General features: G+C 41.5%; 1 long non-coding RNA gene across 1 annotated transcript; it reads right to left on the bottom strand.

Annotated features, from left to right (window-relative positions):
• Nucleotides 1-18,821: 18,821 nt before the first annotated feature.
• LOC140065640 (uncharacterized) lies at nucleotides 18,822-21,270 on the bottom strand. The gene is made up of 4 exons (XR_011847992.1): nucleotides 21,103-21,270; nucleotides 20,400-20,468; nucleotides 19,886-19,994; nucleotides 18,822-19,741 (listed from the first exon to the last, which is right to left on the bottom strand). It is a non-coding gene; the product is annotated as an uncharacterized lncRNA (long non-coding RNA).
• Nucleotides 21,271-25,330: the final 4,060 nt, after the last annotated feature.

The raw sequence follows: 25,330 nt of genomic DNA, 5'->3' as shown, positions 1-25,330 counted from the left end.
TAATCAGTCCATGGTTCAGATTTCTGTAAAAAAAAAGACCTATGGAGTATTTTCTAGTCTTTTGCAAATTATTTAATGAAGAACTGAGATGTCACACATGGGTTTCTGAGGAAGTAGTATAATCAGAAACGGGTTTGGGTTATCATGGGCCGTGGGCTACAGTAGATTGTGGGCTCCCCAGTTTTAAAAATGATCTGATGGTTAGTGTATAGATATGGCAATAGAGCCAAGCTTACATCATATAACGGAACCAAGCTTGTGTCATAGATACATTTCCAGAACCAAACTTATTTCATAGATACATTTCCAGAACCAAGCTTATTTCATAGATACATTTCCAGAACCAAACTTATTTCATAGATACATTTCCAGAACCAAGCTTATTTCGTAGATTCAGTACTAGAGCTTACTACATACAGTACTAGAGCCAAGCTTACTACATATAGTACTAGGGTCAAGCTTAATACATTGATACAGTACCAGAACCAAGCATACAGTACTAACCCATAGATACAGTATCAGGGCCAGACACACTGGGGGTCATTTACTAAGGGCCCGATTCGCGTTTTCCCGACGTGTTACCCGAATATTTCTGATTTGTGCCGATTGTACCTGAATTGCCCCGGGATTTTGGCGCACGCGATCGGATTGTGGCGCATCGGCGCCGGCATGCGCGCGACGGAAATCGGAGGGCGTGGCCGAACGAAAACCCGACGTATTCGGAAAAAGCGCCGCATTTAAAACCCGAAAATGTGTCGCTTCGGACGCGCTTACCTTCACCTGGTCCAGCTCGGTGTAATCCGGCGCGATTAGATGCATTTCAGCGCAGCAGCGCCACCTGGTGGACGGCGGAGGAACTGCCATCATAAATCCCGGCCGGACCCGAATCCAGCGCAGAGATCGCGAATGGGCCTGGTAAGTAAATCTGCCCCACTATGCAGAACAAGTCCCAGAACTTAAATAAGTAAAATGATTCCGTACCAGGACCAAGATTTCTCCATAGATACAATAACAGAACAAAGTTAGCTACAGAGATGCAATCCAAGAACCAAGCTTACTACATAGATTCAGTACTAGAGACAAGCTTAGTTCACACAGTACTATAGTCGAGCTTAATACATTGATACAGTACCAGGACCAAGCATACTAACACACAGATACAGTCTTAGGACCAGGCATTTTATATAGAACAAGTCCCAGGACCAAGAAAACTAAAATAATTCCGTATAAGGATTTCTTCATAGTTACTGTAACAGAACCAGGTTAGCTACAGAGATACAATCCAAGAACCAAGCTTACTACATAGATGCTAGATGCAGTACTAGAACCAAGCTCTCTCTCTTTACCTGTAGATGTTTTTGTGCTGTTTTGGTATTATTATCTATTTTCTCTTATCAGAAGTTAATAATCTTTTGGTCCTTCTGCAACTGGGGTACAGGAAAGGAGGTTCATGGTTCATGCTGCAGCCAGTTGTCTTACATCCTCAGGAAGGACAGTAAAAGGTCACAGGAGATGTGAATTCTCTTTTAGGTCACAAATCGTACATTTTCTTTTATTTATTTCTCTGTTTAAATTGTAATTTAAGATAATGTAGGATTGAAGGTTTGGAGGCGATGAAGGAAAAAAGTTGTGGTAAGTATTTTTACTTATTTTGTGCATTTCTTTGTTTAGTGTACCTTTTATGAGTACAATTGTTAATGTCATTTTACCCTTTTATAGAAAAAATATATGGATCGGTAGATCCTCTTTTCTAAGAATGCAGCAGCAATGAAGTCTCTAACAGCCTCACAAACACATGCAAATGCCTTTCTCATATTTTATTTTTAGATGTTTTTTTGATTGTAATACACAAAGTCAGCCACTTCTTCTATAAAAAGTCCTGGCTAGGAAATTAACTTTTCTAAAAAAAAAAAATCAATTTTATAAGCAGCCTCTGAAAAGCATAAAAATATTTATGCCCAATGAAGTGAAGCTCAAAATCAGCTCGAGGTTGTTTACAATTCTGTAAAAAAGAGATAATAGCTATTATTGCATATTTGTCACACTGAGAGGTTTCGGATCTTTAAACAAGGTTAATACCAGATACGAGAAGCCTGGCTGAATTTTTAACACTTTTTTTTTAATTATTAGGGAAGAACTACTAATCTTAAAGGGGTGGTCCGGGAATATGAATTTTTATATATATGGCAAGGGTGGCTTTAAAAAAATAAAAAATAAGTTATACTTACCTCTCTGTGTCAATACCTGTCACTACCGGCTGTTTGTATACTAAAAATCATGCAGCAGGAGTAACACGTGCCACCGCCCCCCCTGACTTCAAACATTAGCCGGCAGTGACTGTAGTGACAGAAGCCCATGTAGACGCGAGTCTACAACCTTGCTCCTGCTCCTGCATGAGTCAAGTGCAGGAGCATTGTTGTAGATGTACATCACCATCGGCCTCTGTATACAAACAGAAGCCAAAAGCCGTGGCCGGCGTTGCAGGAGAATGGGTACAGGGAGAGATGCAAGTACAAGGCTTTTTAATTCTGAAAGCCCCCCCCCACCCTCCCAGCAATATATATAAAAGTTTATATTCCTGGACAACCACTTTAAACGGGTTGCCCACTTCACATAATTTATAGGGTATCCTGCTATTGGGTCACCCAGTAATTGACTGCAATTTTTAAAGAACCCTGCACTCATTGGGGCACATTTACCTACCCATCTGAGTCACGATCCCCGATCCGGACTGTCTGACGATGAAGCACCACGTAGATCGCGTGCCCGATATCCTGTGTCGCTCCCCACTCAGGTCCGCCGGAGTTCACTTTCTTCTTCATGGTGTATGTAAGTGCATTGTCCGGCCAGAATGCACTGTGCCGCGATTCACTGAGATCGTGCGCCTAATATCCTGCATGTGTCGCTTCCCCGCTCAGGTCCGCTGGAGTTCACCTTCTTCTTCCTGGTAAGTAAGTGCATTGTCTTGCGGCACAATTTTAAAGTTAAATCCCGCCCTCAGTCCGAATCAGTCGCATCGTCCCACGGCCCGCCGCAAATCGGAAATCTTATAGGACAGCACCATCTCATGTTGGTACCATTCATGTTATTTTGGTTATGTGTTACTAATAAAGATCTACGTCTTATGTGCACCTTCCTAGTTTGTCCTTTTTCCCCTCTGATTTATGGGGTATGTTTGTTTTCAGCCAGATTAAACAGGCAAAGTCCGACAGATATGTGTCGCACGCCCTATGTTAAAGGTACACCAAAAAAAAGTGCTGCTCTCAGTCGGAGCTGTGCAGGAGGCGCCAGATTCATGAAGAACGGGCACCAGAAATCCTGAATCTGGCGCCCCCTGCACTATATGCAGGCGGACTGCACATAGTACAGACCAAGCTACTTTCCAGCTGCTTTACATGTCATCCTCCTTTGTCTACAGGATGAAGATGACAGGATTACACATGAAGGCTCTCACTAGTGTTGTGTCGTTCACGAACGAGCTGGATCTGAGAACTGGCTCTTTCGCAGGAGTCAGCTCCCCATAGTGAGCCCATGCATTCATAGAAATTAATGCTGCGTGGGCCCATGCCGGTTACATCAAGAAACTGCAGCTCGAAACCAACATATGATAAATAAACCCCATTGTCTTCAGATATATTTGTACTTAGATCTGCTGAATATACAAGAACCAATGAATGTATGACTGATACAGTACATTGATCTTCTGGTAGTCAAAGGATCATTAAGTTAAGACTGATATGAAGTGGTTGTGGCTAATATGAGATATTTAGGCTATTCAAAGATTAATATGAAATAACATGTATTTGAGAGTCAACTTGCCCCTTAATGTTCATAATTTTAGGAAGCCTTGTATTTCCTTGTCTTTTGAAATGCCATTTTGGCACACCGTAGAGATTTTGGGGTCATCTGAAGGCAATCCTCTAAAATTGTTAAAACCAAGCACAACATTGTTTTTCTTATGAAATTCTCAATAAGTTTCATGGGATAAATTATCCAAAAAATTAAGTTGGATTCAAAATGGCCGACATTGTCAACATCCATCTTGAAAAGTTTCCCCCTTCCCATATACTAATGTGCCACAAACAGGAAGTTGATATCACCAGCCCATTCCCATTTTGTTTAGGTGTAGACATATAAATGACCCACTCTGTAGTTGTCTTGCTGAGCAAAATTAAAAAGCATTTTTATTGTGATACTGTTGAAAATAGCTGTACATTGAAATAGCAAAGTGACAAAGTGCAGAAAAAGAATAAAACTAACTTTCTATGACATAAATCAAACCAACATACAATAGGACCCTTTAGGAAGATGAATGGATGACACAGATGACTCAATAGTTGTATAACCTTCCATCATTGCTTGACCCCACACACAAGAAATATGTCCGCACATTTATTGCCTTTTGTAAAGTTCGATTGAATTTGATAAATATTGTAGATGCAATAGCTTTTTGATACTTTTACCTTTACATTATTTTATCTTCATGCCAAACTTGTGTCAAGAAATAGTTTATATTTTATGGACTGCAGATTGAAGTGACGTTCATAAATTGTTAAACGGTTCTTTCTATATAAAAACAAGCAGTTTTTCGCAATATTCCTGGTGCAGATTCCAGTGCTGGTGACATGCAGGCGTCTTTGCCGGCGCCATTTAAAGGTTCAAACCCATGATCAGTGCCATCCCTGATCACGGGTGCTAGTGCTCGGTTTGGGTCAGGGTCCCTGTGATGTTCTGGACAACTTAAAGGGGTATTCCCACGAAGATAAGTTTCTTAAATGTACTCTAGATAAAAAAAAATAACACATCCTCTTATTCAATGTTAAAGATTTGGATCTTTTGAGTTTAGGGTTGGCAGACATCTTGTTCTTCTGTCTGATGCGGCACTGAGCTGCTCTCTCCCTCCAGCCCCCACCCTTGCATTCCAGGACGAGCTCACACACACACACACACACAGATTTCCTGCCAGCAAACAACAGAGGAGAGTAAAGCTACAAGCTACAGACAGAAGATATTTATACAGGGTAGGGTGAGGTAGATAGCAGAACTGTGTATGTTATAGGTGATCTCGAAGATCTCGAAGGAGATCTCAGGGAGCAAGGAATAAAGTCAAGTCAACGGACTTTTGGACCACAGAGTCCGATTCAAGCGCATCGGACGACCAAGGTGGCAAGACTCCAGATCCCATTAAGGATCAACCTCGAGTACCGCAAGGGGCGGCCTCATCAGCATCATTGCAACCTGTCCCTTTAGACGAAAGATCAGGAGAGGGAGAGGGGGGCAGAGGAAGAAGAGGAGGTCGTACAGCCAGCTACAAGAGGAAGCAGGTGTCCTGGCGCTAGGAGGTACGAGTGTGCCCTTATCCTATCCCCCTTCCTCCCCCCAGTCCTCCTGCCCTCATCCTCCCCCATTATATCCGGTTTATTTGGACACTAACTGTACTAACCCCACTAACCTGGACTTTGTTCAGACTGCTACTGCCAGTGATACTGGCGATCGTAATACCATCAGTGACACTGGGGTAGCAGTTTCTAATGTGATTAATCTCACAGATGTGGTACTAACAAAGGACTGTCTGTCCCTGTTATCTAAGGGTCTCGGTTTTTCCATAGGTGGTTCTTTTGATCCTGTGGAATTTGAAATCGATATGTTTAAAGCTGTTCGAAAACTTTGCCTACATAAATTTTTCTCTGATAAACCAGTTACCACCCAGAAGCAGTGTGAAGGGGAGGTTCCCTGTACTGTGGGTCCCTTAGGTTTTATCCCCCCTAATACAGCAGCCCCTGTACGAGGCGCAGATGTCCAGCTATTGTTGGACCTCGACCTCGAGGAGGGAGTGTTTCGACACTCTGAGGAGGTAGATTCCACTTTGGAGGTCACGGCCTTCAGAGGAGGCATCAATTCCACGTTTTGTCCTCCCTTACCGGCCGGCTCCTTGATCGACACCTTTTGCCAGATGGTTATTAAAGATGTAAAATCCCTGGTGTATCCTGAAGCCCCCAAAAATATAACCAAGGGCGAGCTGCATGCCCTCAACTGGCTAAAAACTCGCACTGATATATTAGTGAAGCCGGCGGACAAGGGGGGCAACGTGGTCTTGATGAGTGGGGGAGGCTATGCGGCAACTAGGGGATAGGTCCACCTATACCCCCCTTGATCACAATCCTACTCTCAAATTCCAAACACGTTTGCGCAACTTTTTAAGGTGGAGTGTCAGTAATAACATTTTGTCTGAGTCCACCGCTGAGAAACTACTTCCCGCAAATCCCAAGTACCCGTGTTGGTACTTTATCCCGAAGGTACACAAAACCCTTAGTAACCCTCCCGGTCGTCCAATAGTTGCGGGCATCGGCTCACTTTTTGAGCCCCTGTCCCAATTTTTGGATTGGCTGTTACGCCCACTCCTTCCTGATATTCCTTCCTATCTTAAGGACACTAACGCCTTCTTAGAAGTCGTTCGTAACATACACTGGCAAGATGGTTATCAACTGGCATCAATTGATGTCGAAAGTCTATACACCCGTATCCCACAGTCCCTGGGAGTGGAGAGTGTACGGGATGTCTTGATCAATGCCGGGCAGAAGGACACTTATATTGAATTTGTATGTGAGGGACTCCGCCTAATACTGTCACATAACGCCTTTACCTTCGATGGCAAGTGGTTTGTCCAGAATACGGGAACGGCTATGGGTACCCCTGTTGCTTGTACCCTCGCCAATATATTTTTGGCCTGCTTTGAGGGCCGCTATATATTTTCTCTGGACAACCCATATGCCAGGAAGATAAAGGCTTTCCACAGATATGTGGACGATGTATTCATCGTATGGGAGGGTGACAGACAGTCCTTTTTGGACTTCGTAACCTATCTTAACCAAACGAATCAGATGAACATGAGGTTTACGGCAGCATTCGGCGGTATGGAACTTGAATTTTTGGACGTAAAGGTTTCTGTTCAAAATGGCTATCTGTGTACCACAGCTTACAGAAAACCTACAGCCACAAATTCACTTCTCCACTACACAAGTTACCACCCGCAACATACCAAGGAAGGCTTACCCTATAGCCAGTTTTTGCGGCTTAGGAGATTGAACAGTGAGGATAGTGGTTTCCATATGCAGGCGGAGCAGCTAAGGTTAAGACTGGTAGAACGTGGGTACCCCAAACCCTTGATAGATAGGGCACTATGCAAAGCAGAAAAGGTACCACGAGAAAGATTGTTAAGGGGAAATAGAGGTACCCATAAGAATAGAGAAGTAGAAGAAAAAAATAGACGCTTCGTGTTTACTTTTGATTACGGACCATGCGAAACCGCCATAAAAACAGCCATTAATAAACATTGGCATATTCTTAAGCAGGACCCTCAGTTGAATCAACTGACCATACAGAGACCTATGATAGCCTTTAGAAGGTGCACGACCCTACGTGACAAGCTGGTCCGCAGTAGATACACTTCCCCCCGGAGCACTTGGCTTTCACAATGTGCCCCTAGGGGGAACTTTAAATGCGGAACATGTCGCTATTGCGACTTTAACAGCCAAGTTAAAAATATTTCTTTTGGAGGAGTCACCCAAGAAGTTAAAGCCTTCATCACATGTAGGACGACTTTTGTCGTCTATGTTGTGTTTTGTCCGTGCCAGAGATATTATATCGGAAAAACGGTTAGAAGCATGTTTACCCGTTTTAGGGAGCACAAAAGGTCTATTACCACTGGTGTTGGCTGCCCACGCCTGATTGAACATGTGAGACTACAACATAATGGGAATGCAGATGTCCTCATGTTCGCTGGTATAGAGAGGGTGGAAAGTACCCCGGATGGAGGAGATCGTGCCCTAAACTTATTACGTCGAGAAAGTAGGTGCATCATGAAATTTGAAGCTATGGGTGCCCTGGGCCTCAATGATCGTAATGAAATGAAGGTCTTCTTGTAGTTAGAGTCATATTCAGTGCTTGATGTATCCCTCTATGACATGTGGGTGTCCCTTGATGTGTGTTTTTAAACTGTTTGTATTGCTTTTTGCATTTTTTAACTTCACATTTTTTACTGTACGTTCCGCTGGTTCGCTGTAAGAATTTATTATTATTGTTACCTCGCTGGTCTTATCGCCTATATAATCTATCAACTTATTGTTGCTAATTATAGCGATGGAGGTATCGTTGTTCTCTTCTTTGCGAACATAAGCGGAGCGTGCAGTATTACCAGATTGTTTTGCTGTTTCCATGACAGCGCGTGCGGGCTTCCGCCTTCTCCCTATTTCCGGCGAGAAGCGCGCATGCGCTGTCATAGCCTGGAGAAAGCGCCGAGTGGCGCGAAACGGCCCGTCGGCTCAGCGGCACTGCGTGCCTCCCTGTATTTTACCCTGCACCAATAAAGAAGACTTTTTCACCATCGGTGAGTGCCATCTCATCTTTTCTTTTCATTTACCGTATGTTATAGGTGAGTTAGCAGAGCTGCATCTTATGGCTCTCATCATCTCCCATCTGTCTCATCTCTCTTTCATTGTGTCAGATACTAGTGAATGTTCAGAAGCTAAATAAAATTGGAGATAAACCTGTACTTTTATAATCTAAGCACATTGTCAGCACACAGCATGTCACAGCACTAGAGGGATCATGATGTGCCTGCTTAGAGCATCCCCTCCCACATTCTGGAATCTTACACAGCTAGTGATAAGCTAAGACACCATAAGGCTACATTCACAATGCCGTACGGGGGACGTATATACGGCCAACGTATATACGGCCGATATACGTCCCCCAAAGATGGCAATGGGCGCACGGCACCCAACGAGAGCAGTACGGTACCACTCCGTACCCCTGTAAAAAGATAGGACAAGTCATGCGCCATGTGTTCCTATGGAGAGTGGCGGGGGTGAGCTCACCTCCTCCTCCTCTACCCGTGCGCTGCCGTTACCCGCTACGGTACGGTATGGTGGGCAACGGCAGTGTGAATGCAGCCTCATACTGAGTAAAATTGTAAAGTAAGGGGTTAAAAATAATATTTATTGTGTAAACATCACTAAGGGATTGAAATGTGCAAATTTTTTTTTATTAGGTCATCTCAGTGGCCAACTTCAAACAGCTATATCTCCTGAACCCTGGAATCTAGAAACAAAATTCTGATGGTATATATATATATATATATATATATATATATATATATATATATATATGGATTGTGTATGGATGCTTCACAGAGCCAGAGATATCCACCCTTATAGTTGCACTTAAAAAGTAGATTTTTATGTATAGCTTTTTATTGCCAATTGTAACTTTACAAGTGTACAGTATATCTCCGGTTCTGTTAAGAATACATATGCCTTCTCTCCTGTTTAATATGGCACCAGAATTTTGTTTCTAAGTGCAAGGGTTCAGGAGATATAGGTGTTTGAAGTGTGCCCCCTCCAGAAGGTCATTAGAAGGCAGAATATAGAAGGAGCTGCAGGAAACACTTTCACTTTACAGAATTGAAGAAGTACCTAAACCCTCTGCATGTGCAGCTGAACCTTGAAAAGGGGGATGGAATAATGCTGTACATATTTATAACATAATTTGGTAAAAGTTATTACTTTTTAAAAACCACTTTAATTGGAAAAATTACAAAAAATCTTATTCTTTCACATTTGTAGTCAATTATTGGCAAATTTTAAATACTGCATGTACTCGAGTATAAGTATAAGCCGAGAACACTAATTTTAACAAACAAAACTGGAAAAACCTATTGACTCAAGTATAAGCCAAGGGTGGAAAAAATTCATTGGTCACAGCCCCCCAGTATATAGCCTGCCAGACCCTGCCAGTCCCTGTAGTATATAGCCAGCCCCTGTAGTATATAGCCTGCCAGACCCCTGTAGTGTATAACCTGCCAGCCCTTGTAGTTTATAGCCTGCCAGCCCCCTGTAGTATATAGCCTGCCAGCCCCCTGTAGTATATAGCCTTCCAGCCCCCTGTAGTGTATAGCCTGCCAGCCCTCTGCAGTATATAGCCTGCTACCCCCCTGTAGTATATAGCTTGCCAGCCCCCTGTAGTATATAGCCTGCAGCCCCTGCCTCAATATAATGCCTGTAGGAAAAAAAAAAGTATACTCACCTTCCGACGCACCCCCTCCCTTCCCCCCCAGCAGGTCCTCTTCTATTCATTGTTTTTTTTTTCTTGATTTGAGTATAAGCTGAGTTAGAGGTTTTTAGAACATTTTTTGTGCTGAAAAACTCGGCTTATACTCGAGTATATACAGTATGTAAAATTGAAAATTATTTTATCAAGATTAAGTATCACATGTTTTGAATAAAACAAAGATTTTTATGAGATTTGTTATATATATGATCATTTATTATGATATGTAAAGCTTTCCCAGAACAACAAAAATTACCTGTTCTTTCGATACTGAAAGGGTTAAGGGTCAAAGTCAATTAATTATTGTTTTCATAGACACTTCCTGAACGCTCGGGTTCCAGGAGACACAGGAAGTGAGATAGAGTTGTCCACACAACCTATGTTATGGCACACCCCTTACCCACAATCGTGAATGCTTGAAAGTCCCCTTTCACTCACCTCGGTGAAACAGAACCATATTAGTATGGTTGACTGCCATCAGCTCTTATTTTATATAAGCCCGGTCCATAACGGGATTATAGTGGGCCAGAAGCCAACCCAGGTAGCGTATGTAACTGAGTAATGGATGTAGGGGTTCAGTGGATTGAGATAAAGAACAACTCAGGTTAAATTTATGTAATTAATTGCCTTAAACGCATGCCTTAATGTATAGACACGCCCCACCCACCACTGGGTGAGCTCCATTAAACGTCTAACCCAGGACCACGGAGGAGTTCAAGCTTCTCAAAGGGTCCCATCAGACTTGTCCAGCTCTCCAGTGTCTTTTGAAACAAAATATGACCCACATGCTATCCTCCCATAGAAAGGTCTTTTTATCTCCCTGCATATTAAGGTATGGGGCACATTTTGGAGAGAACTTTTTGAGTACTGTTGGTCTGGTTTTTGCTTTTAAAGCTATACCTTCCTGAAAACCATTCAAGATGGGGGAAGTGAGTCATAGGGGGTAATTTACTAAGGGCCCGATTCACGTTTTCCCGACGTGTTACCCGAATATTTCCGATTTGCGCCGATTTTCCCTGAATTGCCCCGGGATTTTGGCGCACGCGATCGGTTTGTGGCGCATCGGCGCTGGCATGCACGTGACGGAAATCGGGGGGGCGTGGCCGAACGGTAACCCGATGGATTCAGAAAAACCGCCGCATTTTTTTAAAAAAATTGGTCGCACGGGCCATACTCACATGCACCACGATGAAGACGATGAACTCCGGGGCACCTCGGCGGACTTTGGCGCAGCAGAGACAACTGGTGGACATCGGGCGCAGGACCTTCATGAATCGCCGGAAGACCCGAACGCTCGTCAGAGAAGCCGTCGCTGGAACGCGAATGGACCGGGTAAGTAAATGTGCCCCATAGTGTTGACTTATGTACTGGCAGTGATGAACAAAGAAAATATTTACTATGTGCCTCTCCATACATTCATCACAGTCCCCAAACTAAACCTATTATCAAGATTTGGCTGAACCCCCCCAAACCCAACTTGGTCTACTTATCTCGATTGGCTCTTCACTACAAATCCAGTTGGCGTTCTGGTGAGGTGGCATAGTCTCTCCCCTGCACACTTTACCCTTTCTTCTAGCGTCTAGTTCTCTTCTTAGATAGAAATAGGTTTTTGCTAAGACAGGAAAGCAAATATATTATCAAATTTGATGCTACAGGTTCGCTAGGGATGAATGACAGGAATGCTTATAGTGTATTCCTATAGCTGCCCCTGTCTACCCTTCATTAGTAACCATATTTGGTCTTCTTTAAAAGAAAAAGAGAGTAAAATTGACTATATTCCTCTGCTCTGAACTAAAAAAAAATACAAAAGTAAAAAAGAATTTATGCAAGTAAATGTCCTTTATATGTATTTTGCTCTTGTTTTAAATTTTTTGCATAACTTCTCTATGTTTTTAGTATATCACAATATACGCTGCCTGGCACGATACATTTCTACACTGTTCCTATGGCTATATCCGCCGGCGTCCACGCATATATTGTGTGCGACGCGGGTGGATGACGTCAACGGTTTGAGTATGTGCTAGGAAGCACGAAACGGGCCGTCGCCAGGCCCTGCTCTTTCACTGTACATTACCTCAATAAAGGATATTCACACACTTTGGTGAGTGCCACATACTTGTTTCTTCTCGTTGTGATTATGTGGACTATACGCTCCCGCTGAGCACCACCATTTGTGCTGTTTTGGGAAGAGGCTGTACTTTGCCTAACACATTTCCGCCCGGTACGGCTGGGAATACATGTACTTTGGTGGATGGTGCCAAAAGATTTTGATCCACTATGTATTACGTTCTCTTCTTAGACTTTCTTGGTCTTCCTCCCATAATTTTATGGGGGTCATTTATCTTTAGTCGGGACATTTGTGCACATCTTTTTTGGTTATTCCGGGGTTTGAACTTGTTTGATTTATCTTAGAGGCTGAAATATAGGGTAGCTGGGTCTGTGGGAGTTTTTGAATAAAAAAAGTTGCACATAAGTTGCACTAAAGTTGCAAACTCTTCTGCAATCCCTTTGAAAGTTTTTCCTATGCAAGGTCTGGACTGAAGTTTATTTGCAACTTTTTGATTTGCACCAAAATTGCACCATTTTTACACGTCCACATATGGATTTTTAAAGATATATCATGTGCAACTCTTAGCAATTCTTGCGCGCCAAAATTTTCTGGGCCAGCCAAAAAGTCACAAATCTTGGCGCAACAAAAAGTCATAAATATAACAGTAAAAAAGAGAAAAGCCTCAGACAAATGACCCCTATGTCTCATACAGATATGTGCCTAGCTGACCACCATGTCCCACCCATGGTTGGAGATGCTTCCCTTCTCTCCCACTGAGTTTCTGATCATGCCCCCTTATGGATAGTCGTCCAAATATTTAATCATATACACATTGTTGTACATAGTGAGTGGACTGGTTCAAATTAGACACCAAGTTTGGGAACCAAAACCAGACCCCAAATAGTAACACTCATGGAAAATCCTGACACCGAACGCAGGTGTTAACCATTTAAATGCTACTTGTAAAGTTGCCATCAGCATTAAAACTACTGTGGGCATCACCAACATGCTGGCAACACTGGGGCAAATTTACTTACCCGGTCCCGTTGCGATCCCACGGTGCATTGTCCGATGTGGATTCGGATTCGGGCAAAACAATGTGAGCAACAACCAATTACACAAGGGAAATATTGCAGTTTTTGATATACGGTAAATATAAAGGTAATATTATTTTCTAGAAGGACATGAAGTCGGCTGAATCCCTAATCGTTAGCAAAGATGACTGTACATATTATAGCAGTGTAAACTATTATTAGACTTAATTAATATGAATTGAACAGATGGATCTTATCATTTCATAAATGAAACTAATATTAAAAAAGGTCAGTAGGGAAACAAGATTATGAATATTCTCCAAAGAATATGCTAGATAGGAAGACTAGAAAAGTTGGAACATTTAAGAAGTGAACTACTCTTGGCTAGGACAAGTTACTATGGTATATGCTGATGAAAATGTGCAAAGAGCATTATAAAAGATCATTTGCCATTTTCTCAGCTCCTCCTGCTCTATAATATGCTACCTGCAGATAGGACACTATATACAATCTGCTCAGCTCCTCCTGCTCTATAACATGCTGCCTGCAGATAGGACACTATGTACAATCTGCTCAGCTCCTCCTGCTCTATAACATGCTGCCTGCAGATAGGACACTATGTACAATCTGCCAGTTCATCCTGCTCTATAACATGCTGCCTGCAGATAGGACACTATGTACAATCTGCCAGTTCATCCTGCCTTATAACATGCTGCCTGCAGATAGGACACTATGTACAGTCTGCTCAGCTCCTCCTGCTGTATAACATGCTGCCTGCAGATAGGACACTATGTACAATCTGCCAGTTGATCGTGCTGTATAACATGCTGCCTGCAGATAGGACACTATGTACAATCTGCTCAGCTCCTCCTGCTCTATAACATGCTGCCTGCAGATAGGACACTATGTACAATCTGCCAGTTCATCCTGCTCTATAACATGCTGCCTGCAGATAGGACACTATGTACAATCTGCTCAGCTCCTCCTGCTCTATAACATGCTGCCTGCAGACATGACACTATGTACAATCTGCTCATCTCCTCCTGCTCTATAACATGCTGCCTGCAGATAGGACACTATGTACAATCTACTCTGCTCCTCCTGCTCTATAACATGCTGCCTGCAGATAGGACACTATGTACAATCTACTCTGCTCCTCCTGCTCTATAACATGCTGCCTGCAGATAGGACACTATGTACAATCTACTCTGCTCCTCCTGCTCTATATATAACATGCTACTGTACCTGTAGATAGGACACTATGTACAATCTACTCATCTCCTCCTGCTCTATAACATGCTGTCTGCATATAGGACACTATGTACAATCAGCTCAGATCCTCCTGTTCTATAACATAATGCTGATTTGTACTGCAATTTTATTGTGACAGATTTCATTTAGATGAAATTCCTCTGAAACCTGTAAATTCGGCCCCTGTGACAGTAATTGTCTGGATTTCGAGATGCTGCATGATGTGAGGCTCAAAGAAATTGGGATCTTGCAAATTGCAGAAGTGATAAGATGTGCACATTCTCCCTGTCACTCTGGCTGCAGCCATCTTGCCCTCCGATATTGATAACATAATTAAAGGACATTTATATCATTATAACCACCTTTCTCACTGCTTTAATGAGAAGAACCTTTGAGCACAGCGAATGCATCCCAGTAATGAGGACAGTCTTCAAGGAAAGCTACATTATCACTGTCCCTTATGACTTTGGAAAGATTCATTTTTGGACATTTTTGTGACCCTTATCATTGTGGCTCCCTCTCTCAGCTTTAGCTGTTGAATTGGATATGAAATTTTCGATATACTTCTAAGCCTGGCCTGGATACTTACCTCAGGATAGGTCATCCATATCGGAGTAAGAGGCAACTGAGGAACTGGTAGGGGTAGTCTCCAAGAACCGGAATAATTATAGGCAATGGAGGTGATTGCCCAGCTCAGTTCTTATACACTGGAATCAGGAGTGAACTGCAGTTTCTGACATCAGCCACTATATAGGGAATGGCAGTGCAATTCCAGTTTCCATATTTGCTTTTATTCCAATTGCCAGAGGCTTATCATAAGGGATTGGGAGCTTCAGATCTCCAACATGGCTCAGTCTGCATAGCATTTAAAGCCCTCCCTTGTAAGTATATACGTCGGGAGACACAGAGGGCTAGGACACCCCACACTGCAGGCACATGCAGTGGGGTAATTCATTTTTTCCCAATCCCCCTGAAAGTGAGAGAAGTGAACATCGGCAGAAGCCATTGATTGGATAATACTACTGTTCAAGGTCTTTATCCAACTTTCCTTTCAAGGACAGAGACGACACCTGGGACCTCCCTGAGTGTACGCTCAGTGGAGGCCGTGAGTGAATGCATTATGTTGCACCCATCCCCCATTGGCTCCAATTGCCTCTACTGAGCATTTCCATCGTTATTAGCTGTGTCTTTCCATCCATCCTGTATTTTCCACTGAATGCAATGTATTATGTGCAGACAGAGGCAAAACAGATACTCCTGTCTGCAAGTATATGTCTATGGATATGCAACACCGCTGCCAATGTATAGGCAGGTTGGTAGTTGTGAATAGCGCTCTCTCCAGGTTAGGAGCTGTCGGAGGGAGTTATGAACCCTCTAGTAAGTTTCTAACACTGGGAGATGATGTAATAGCAGCTGTAGCCTCTGCCTGGAAAGGCAATAGTTAAATGGGTGTAAGATGCTATCCAATTATGTGGCTGTATTGTAAACTGGAGTGTGATTGGAGAGTTGCTCTGTTCAGACCTTTTGGTCTTTCCACACAGCAGAAAGTCAGACCTGCTGTCAAAGTGAAGCACATCTCAGGAACTGAGTCAGGAGACTCTAATCTAGAGCTGCAGCTTCCACAGTTTGGACACACTCCATCTCAATTGTCCGAGCCTGCATATACCATCAGGCTGGTGCATTACAGGCAGTCCCCGGGTTACATACAAGCTAGGGACTGTAGGTTTGTTCTTAAGTTGAGTTTGTATGTAAGTCGGTACTGTATACTTTATCATTGTAACCCCAGCCAAATATTTTTTTGGTCTCTGTGAGAATTGGATTTTAAAAATGTTGGGTTGTCATAAGAACCAGGATTACCAATAAAGCTTCATTGTAGACACCTGTGGTAACTGTTATAGCTGTTTTTTGTAGCCTAAGACTAAAGTACAGTAAATTGGCAACATCCAGAGGTCCGTTTGTAACTAGGGGTCGTATGTAAGTCAGGTGTTCTTAAGTAGGGGACCGCCTGTATTCCTGAGGACCCCTCTCCACGACCACACCATTACCAGAATCACAATCTGCTGTTTGACCGTTTTGGCCCGTTGCCTGCTACCTGCTGTTCAATAAAGAATCATGAGTAGAGATGAGCGAGCACTAAAATGCTCGGGTGCTCGTTATTCGAGACGAACTTTTCCAGATGCTCGAGTGCTCGTCTCGAATAACGAGCCCCATTGAAGTCAATGGGAGACCTGAGCATTTTTTAAATAAAACTGAACAGTAAAAGAACAGTGCAAAAAAAAAATTCCAGATGTTTGCAGATGTTTTACTTGTAAGAACACATTGAAATAACACTATTCTTCACTTTGCAGGTGTTCGCGCGTGTCTCCCGCTAAGTTAGGAGATGTGCACGAACATCTGGAATGTGAAGAATAGTGTTATTTCAATGTGTTCTGCACTTAAATGCTCCTGTGTTCACTGGTTTTAATGTTTTAATTCTATTCTTCACTTTGCAGGTGTGCGCGCGTGTCTCCCGATAGGTTCGGAGATACGCGCGCACAGCTGCAAAGTGAAGAATAGAATTAAAACATTAAAATCAGTGAATACAGGACCATTTAAGTGCAGAACACATTGAAAGAACAATATTCTTCACATTCCAGATGTTCCGAACATCTCCGAACCTAGCGGGAGACACGCGCGAACACCTGGAAAGTGAAGAATAGTGTTATTTCAATGTGTTCTTACAAGTAAAACATCTGCAAACATGTGTAATATTTTTTTTACAATAAAAATACTTTTATTCAATTTATTTTATTAATTTACTGCTCGATCTCGAGCCGGCGAGATACTCGTCCGAGTAACGAGCCGGTCCGAGTATGCTAATACTCGACCGAGCAGTATACTCGGACGAGTATACTCGCTCATCTCTAATCATGAGTTGATTTGCACAACGTTGCCTTGTGTTGGTGGTGGGGGGTATTGTGAACATTATTCTGATGTACTTTATTAGGAAATTCTGCTTAGTTTGTAAGGAAACAATTTTCCCATTTGGTGAGCTCTGTATTCCTGCCTTGACAATGTGTGTCTATGGAAGATGACTATGAGCTTATATCTAATCTTACTATGTTATTTTACACAGCTATGAGCAGTGAGGATTGAGCCCTTTACAGCATCATAAAGCCAGGTAGAGATCAGATAGGGTTAACACACACTGCTCAGAGCCTTGTAAAGAAAGACAGAGCACAGGGAATGGAGAGTCCTGACTTCAGCCTGGTGGAAGGATCAGCCTTGAAAACTGAGAAGTAACACTGTTACTAAGGGCCACTTCGCAGCCTGTTTCTTTACAAAATAAACATAATTTCTTACTAAAGTATATAAGAAAATGTTCACAAAACATAATATTAAACATGATCTGACAACTACTCTTTAAATAGTGGGTTATTGGGTTTTGGATGTTTTAGCATTTAGTGAATTTGGCAGCCTTTGCCATGCATAACATTACAAACGGTCTGCAATGCTCCCACTTGGAGAGATCTGTACTCTTTCCTGTACAGTGTGTGCCTATGGGGGATGACTATGAGCATATATCTAATCTCACTATGTTAGGTTACACAGCTATGAGAAGTAGTGAGGATTAAACCTTTCATGTTCAGCATGATGTTTGAAAATAATGGCACCATAAAGCCAGGTATAAAGCATATAGGGTTAACCCTCACCGCTCTGAGCTGTGTAAAGAAACATAGAGCAAAGGGGTAGAAGAGTCCTGTCTTCAGCCTGGTAAAAAGATCAGCCTTGACAACGGAAACGTAACGCTGTTACTAAGGGATGCTTTGCCACCTTTTTCTTAAGAAATTAAGCAGAATTTTTTTTATTGAAGTATATAAGAAATATTTTCACAAAACACTGTTTCTTAAGGAGCACTTTGCCGCCTGTTTCTTTACAAAATAAACATAATTTCTTACTTAAGTATATAAGAAAATGTTCACAAAACATAATATTAAACATGATCTGACAGTTATTCTTTAAATAGATTATTTAAATCGGTTATTGGGTTATGGATGTATTAGCATTTAGTGAATTTGGCAGCCTTTGCCATGCATAATATTACAAACGGTCTGCAATGCTCCCACTTGGAGAGATCTGTACTCTTTCCTGTACAGTGTGTGCCTATGGGGGATGACTATGAGCATATATCTAATCTCACTGTGTTGGGTTACACAGCTATGAGAAATGAGGATTAAGCCTTTCACTTTCAGCATGATGTTTGAAAATAATGGCACTAGCATCATAAAGCCAGATATAAAGCATATAGGGTTAACACTCACTGCTCTGAGCTGTGTATAGAAACAGCAAAGGGGAAGAAGAGTCCTGTCTTCAACCTGGTAAAAGGATCAGCCCTGTCAACGTAAACGTAACACTGTTACTAAGGGGCACTTTGCCACCTTTTTCTTAAGAAATTAAGCAGAATTTTCTTTATTGAAGTATATAAGAAATATTTTCACAAAACACTGTTTCTAAGGAGCACTTTGCTGCCTGTTTCTTTACAAACTTACTGAAGTATATAAGAAAATTTTTCACAAAACAGTATATTAAACATTGTCTGACAGTTACTTTTAAATATATGGGTTGTTGAATTATAGATGTGTTAGTATTTGATGTATTTCCATAGTCTTTGCGATGCATAACATTACAAAGCTCAAAAAAACTTAATGCATGTGGATTGTCACAGATTGATGCAATCCCCTTAGTCAATTGACACAGATTAGAGCAGAGATGAGTGCTGCAGTGCATTCTGGGAAATACACTATAGCTAGTGTAATCTTTCCGAAGCTCAACCAGAATCACATTACTGTACAGTCTACAGCCACGTGGCTCCATTGACAGATAATCCCCCCACGTCCCAGCCTTCAGTTACACACAAATCCAGCTGGATCCTCCTGGTATTCACTCGAATAATTACTATCAATAATTATTTGATATTAAACAGAGAATGAATATTAAAATGTAGTTGACCATGTGTGAAGAATTGCAATTTTGTGCTAATGCACTTTTTCAGTAAGAAATGGAAGACTTTTTACGGCTTACATCGATTTTAATTGTCTTTTGGTGGAATGTGTGGCTCGGAATTGATGTTACAGGAAATGTTACCATTCATTATGATTAGTCACTAATTACGTTTCTATTAATGAGCAAGCTGTGTACAAGCCATGGAAGCCAAGTCGTTAAAAAGACACAATCCAAGTCTTGTTGACACTTTCGCCATTCTTTCTGAATTTCCAAGGAGTTATTGGACTGTGAGGTCGTGACGGTTTTCGGCAAAAAGCTAAAAAAAATAAAGATAAAAAGCAGATACTTTTTATAGCCGTGTACTTCTTTTAAGATATAAGGATGTAACTATGAACCCAGGAACATTTTGTATTGATTCACTGTTATGGCAAAATTACAGTGACCTCACTCTTTATTGTACCTGGCCTTCATTCCTATGCCCCGGTGCTTTAACTGAATTGTGATGGGAAGATGGAATATCTCCTCGGAGTGTTCCGCACATCTTATATCTATACACACGGAAAAAGGGGCTGAAATACAATAGAGAGACGCAGAGGCTAGACAGATAACAAGTGAAGAACAAGCTACGTCTTATCATAGATGGCTTATAATCTCTTCTGTATCACATCGTTACTGTATAGTGACTGATGAATCTAAACCTTTCATGCACACCTAACCCTCTAGGGTTGATGGCTTTTCAGGATAAGCTGCTGTGTGTGTATTTGAGGAAAAATACTATTTCTGGCCATTATATGCATTTCATTCAACCTTTTTTAGCATTTTCCCCCTATTGTATATGCTATTGTATCTTATGAAAAGCACACGAGGAAACCAAAGGACTCATATGTGCCTTATATGTGAGAATTACTCACCAGAACTGGTAGGAATGAAACACAAAACTTACTATTAACTGCAGCATAGAACAGAAAACTTACCATTGGCTGCAGCATGCATGATCTTGTCCTGTGCTTCTGAGGGAACATGTGCTCTAAAGCCTCAGTGAGCTACAAGATAAATTTAAGCAAAGAAAGATCTTTTACATATAAGTCATATTATATATAATAAGGCAAGACTAAATTTACACTCACAGTGCCTGGATCTATGAGTAAGCGTCTCTGGTTTATCATGATGAATTTTGATGGAATATGTCCTTTAAATGTAGCCTTTTACCAGATTTTATCCCATTTAACTCTTAGAGGGTGCACATTTATGTGAAATATTGCCCATTTACCTATAGAAAAATCTCCTCTCAATCATATAAAATGAGCAGAGAAGAGTCATATTTTACTTTAGATGAGTCAAGTTTAAAGGCTACAGATAGAGTGCGACGTCACTTGTTGCTGTCATCGGTTCTATGCAAAATGCGGATAAAAATCTATTTTTTGTTTTTTTGCATCTCAGTTCTCTGTTGGACTGAACTACAAGCCTTATTCATTAGTAGACAAAATGGGGCACATTTACTTACCCTTCCCGTTGACGACGCCGATCCGGAATGTCCGACGAGGACATTCATGAATAAGGATACAGAGTTTATCCGAAACGCGTAGGCATTCCAGGGACCCTTCCCGCTACCCATGCCAATCCGTTTTATCATGTTATCTGTATATCTTCAATAAAAGTCTCTTCAATTTTACCTACCTGGATTGAAGTTTACTTTTGAGCCGGAGTTCCTCCTCCCTTTCCTAGACTGTCCTGCTCTGTTACCATAGTAATGATGTGTAACTGCCATCACTGCACATGGCATCACTGAGATGACATCTCACCACAACACTGGCCATACTGGATGCACTGCTACCAACCAACTACAGCCAAACTTAGTGGTGATCACATGACCTGCCCAGGCAGGTGCAGGACATGTGATGTGGACATGTGACCAGCCACCATCTTCTGTCCTGTGCCGCGCGGAGGAAATTAATGGACAGAATTAAGGGCCAGTAACATTTTAATTCTCCATGAGTCTATGTCCACAGCATTTTTCTGCTAAGATGAGCACATTTTAAAATCACAACTAATTACATATTAGCTTATAATTGATTTACTCATTTGTCTATGAATTATGCTGATTCCTGGAATACCCCTTTAAATACCTGTGCAAGCAGTTTGCACTAAAAAGGATGTGCACAGTCCAACAGAAAACTAGCGCCAGGGCCTTAGTAAATGTGCCCCACTATTCTTGGAGAAAGCACATTTTTGAGATGTGTGTTGGATGTCTCGTCCCCTGCTCTCTGCTATGTACATTTATTATTCCTGCCCTCTCTTTAGGTGACTATGCTGGATTTTATAAACATTGTACTTGAATTGCTAGATAGGTTTCCATCTGCACTACCTTTCTGGCAGGGCTGGTGGTGATTATAGTGATTTCCACATTCATTTCCTTTTCCTACCAAACAAGCATTTTATTATTGCTATGATTTACAGTTCAGGCTTTTGTTGCACAGAGAAGTGAAAATGGCTGCACTTTTATAGCAATTTCTCATGAATATAAAGCTACCACTTCCTTTTCCCAGTAAATTATATATATTAATTTTTTTTCCAAATTTTACTTACTTTATCAGATTTCAAGGCCATTCATAGGTTGGCAAATTATTTTATTATTTTACAACAGTAAATTTACACATTTCTGTGGAAGACCACCATTATACAGGTTCATCATCCTATCTACCCTTTTGTTTTCAAATTTCTACACTGTCTTTTTCAAAAAAGACTTAAAATTTTAAAGTTCACCAGCTTCATGCCTGGGGGACGTGAAAGGGGGGCATGGCCAGGTGGGCAGTGGGTGGGTCGGTGCGGGACAAGAATGCCATATGTGAAAAGTCGCCAACGTAGAGAAAAAACTCTGTGCAGAACCCCGCCTCTTGATGTATCCAACTGCGACAGAGCAGCACCGGGTCTATCATATGCCGGCGCACGAGCAAACAACCCCCATTGACTTAAATAGGAAACATGATTATGTATCTGGTCACGGTATCTCTCACCGCATCGTGAAGACCTGAAACGTAAAAAGTAGGACACAACTTTTTTCTTGACATTTCTTCGGTGCAGTCTCTGCAAAAAAGTTTAAGGAAGTACAAAACTTAGGCCTAATACAGTGTTTTCTACCGTATACGACCTGCTTTTGTTGTGGGGTTTTTTTTTTGCGCATATGGCCAGTTTACAGTGGCTAAAAAAATGGGACCCTAAAATGCAATGGGAGTCCTTACTCCGTGCACTGAGATTTATGACGCAAGCTGTGAATCCTCTTCCGCTTTCATGGCTTACATTTGGAGTCATTTGATCCTTTTCCCTCCTTCCATTAAAAAAGCTTGTGAACGCTATGGTTTTGCTGGCATAGTTTTGACTATTTTTTGCTGCAATTCAGCCAATTTGTGCCAAAGAAGGCACAAATCAAATTGGCACATGTGCCCTGCTTAGATAAATAGAGCAGACCTGAGGCAGTACAAAAATTCTCTAATTTTCAACACGTATAGAATAAGCACAAAAAAACTATGTAAATAGGATGCAAAACACTTAAAAATGCACAATGAAAGAGAAGAAAGAAAAACTAAGATAATGGGGCACATTTACTTACCCGGTCCTCTCGCGATCCAGTGGTGCGTTGTTCGATGAGGATTCGGGTCCGGCGCGATTCACTAAGCTCGTGTGCCCAAGTTCCTGCATGTGTCGCTTCCGCCTTCTTCTTCCTGGTGCATGTGATCTGCTTGATCTTGCGACACAATTCCTTTTTTAAATTCTGTGGTTTGTCCGAATCTGTCGGGTTGTCTGACGGACCGCCCCCCCCCCCCATTTCTTTTGCATGCAAGCTGGTGCACCACAATCGTGTGTGCCGGGGCAATTCGGTGCAAAGCGGAAATCATCGGGAAACCCGATGAAAATGCCTCCGATGGTCCCTTAGTAAATGAGCCCCAAGGAGGTGTTATTTGCATACTGTTGTGGTTGCTACTGATGTCCCATACTGTTCTGCTGCCTATACTACTATCTCAACAAGGCAAGATACTTCTGTTGTGTGCTAATAAGTTAGGGGGACTCACAAGCCCCTCAATTCAAAATTAAGCATTACTCTCTGCACTGTGAGTTATGACACAAGCTGCCAGACTTGTCCCCTACATTAACTTTTAGAAGTAACAGTAGGTCAGTGTATAGTCAAGTGATTGCGACTACAGAAAATATGCAGCTTTAAGGGTTACAGTATTCTCCTTTTGCTTCAACCTGCGGGGGTGGGGGGTGGGGGGTGCAAGAGAAACTTTTACCCTTGACCCATGAGTCATTAATTACTCTCTCCATATGTTTTATACTGTACTGCTACAGTGGCTGCCACTACTATCGACAGGGAAAAATATATAATGCAGAAACTCAAATAACATATTTAATACAGAGGTCAATACATCCAGAACAACATAAATAACTACACATCATACCACTTAAGTAGCATAAACAACATATATCTTCTGCACATTACAAGGTCACACAGGAGGATCAATACCCTATTTGTAGGCTGTTATGGTAGAATCAGGGAGGATTTTCAGGCTGAGTTTAGAATCACATAAACAGTTTGATTCTGAACACTACATAATAATAATAATACAGTGATAATCTTTATTTTTATATCGCAATCAAATTCCATAGCGCTTTACATCAAAACATATAGGTGGACTTTTAAAAGGTTTGAACACAATAAAGCTAAATATACCGTTATATATGCTTTTATTGACCAAAACGTATACCTAACATCACTTGACCCCATTCACTTGTGTGAGTCTAAGCTGCTATATTAAAGAACATCTAGCACCAGGATGAAGGACAATAAACCAAGCACAGTGACATACTGGTATGTGCTCCCCTCTGGCAGGGTCTGCTCTTCTTTTTGTTTTTTATGCCCTGGTTTTTACAAAAAAAGGCTTTTTAAAATTATGCAAATGAGCTTGAGGGGCTCTTGGCTCCTTAGGTGGTAATGGAGCCTGGAGCCTCCCAAGCTTATTTGCATAGATTTTAAAGCCATTTTTTACTTTAAAAAAGGGCACAAGAAGCTTAAAGGGCATCTATTACCAGGATCAAAGGTTGTAAACCAAGCATATTGGCATACTGGTGTGTGCCCCCTCTAGTAGGATCTGCTCTTATTTTAGCTTCTTATGCCCTGGTTAAAAAAAAGGGTTTACAAATTTGCATATTTTAAAGCCTTTTTTTCTTAAAAACCAGGGAATAAGAAGCTTAAAGAAAAGTAGATCCTGCAAGAAGGGGGTATATACAAGTATGTCAGTGTGCTTGGTTCACAATCCGTCATCCTGATGGTAGATGTCCTTTAAGTATAGCTCATGGAAAAGCATAGGGCTGTTTTCGGAAAAGAAGCAATCCTTTTGACTTTACGTTATTTCAAAAACACTTTTCAATGAATGCCTTTAAAAGTGTGGGAAAAACCCCTTTGAAACCAATTTTTTTGTATTATTACAGAAATGACAAGTACAGAAGAAAACAACAATAACTTTTGTGATACACTTTGCTCTGGGAAAAGACTTGTCCCATTTTGTCTCCTTTCTCCCACTGCAGTGAACAGTGTTTCAGTGTTTTCTAGTCCCAGCATATAAATGAGGAGAAGAGGTAAAAGATTAACATTGTGCACACCTAAGAAATAGGATTATCCAGTGATTGTTTTAAGGAGGAAATTTCTATTGCCTCTCCTTATCTATTTGCTGTCAGTGTGAATAATAAATCGGGTGGGATAATAAAGTATTATTATTATTATTAATATAGGGGGAACTGATTTACACACTGCAAGAAGAAAGGAAAGATAAAATGAGGCAACAAATCTTTCATAAATAACAAAACACGTTTACCAGAGTTGCGAGCAATTTGGATAAAGCTTTAGTTACAC

Source organism: Engystomops pustulosus, chromosome 6 (assembly GCF_040894005.1).
Source record: "Engystomops pustulosus chromosome 6, aEngPut4.maternal, whole genome shotgun sequence".
In the NCBI taxonomy this organism is placed as follows: Eukaryota; Metazoa; Chordata; class Amphibia; order Anura; family Leptodactylidae; genus Engystomops; species Engystomops pustulosus.
The sequence above is the reverse complement of the archived record's forward strand: the minus strand, read 5'-3'. Positions and strand labels throughout refer to the sequence as shown.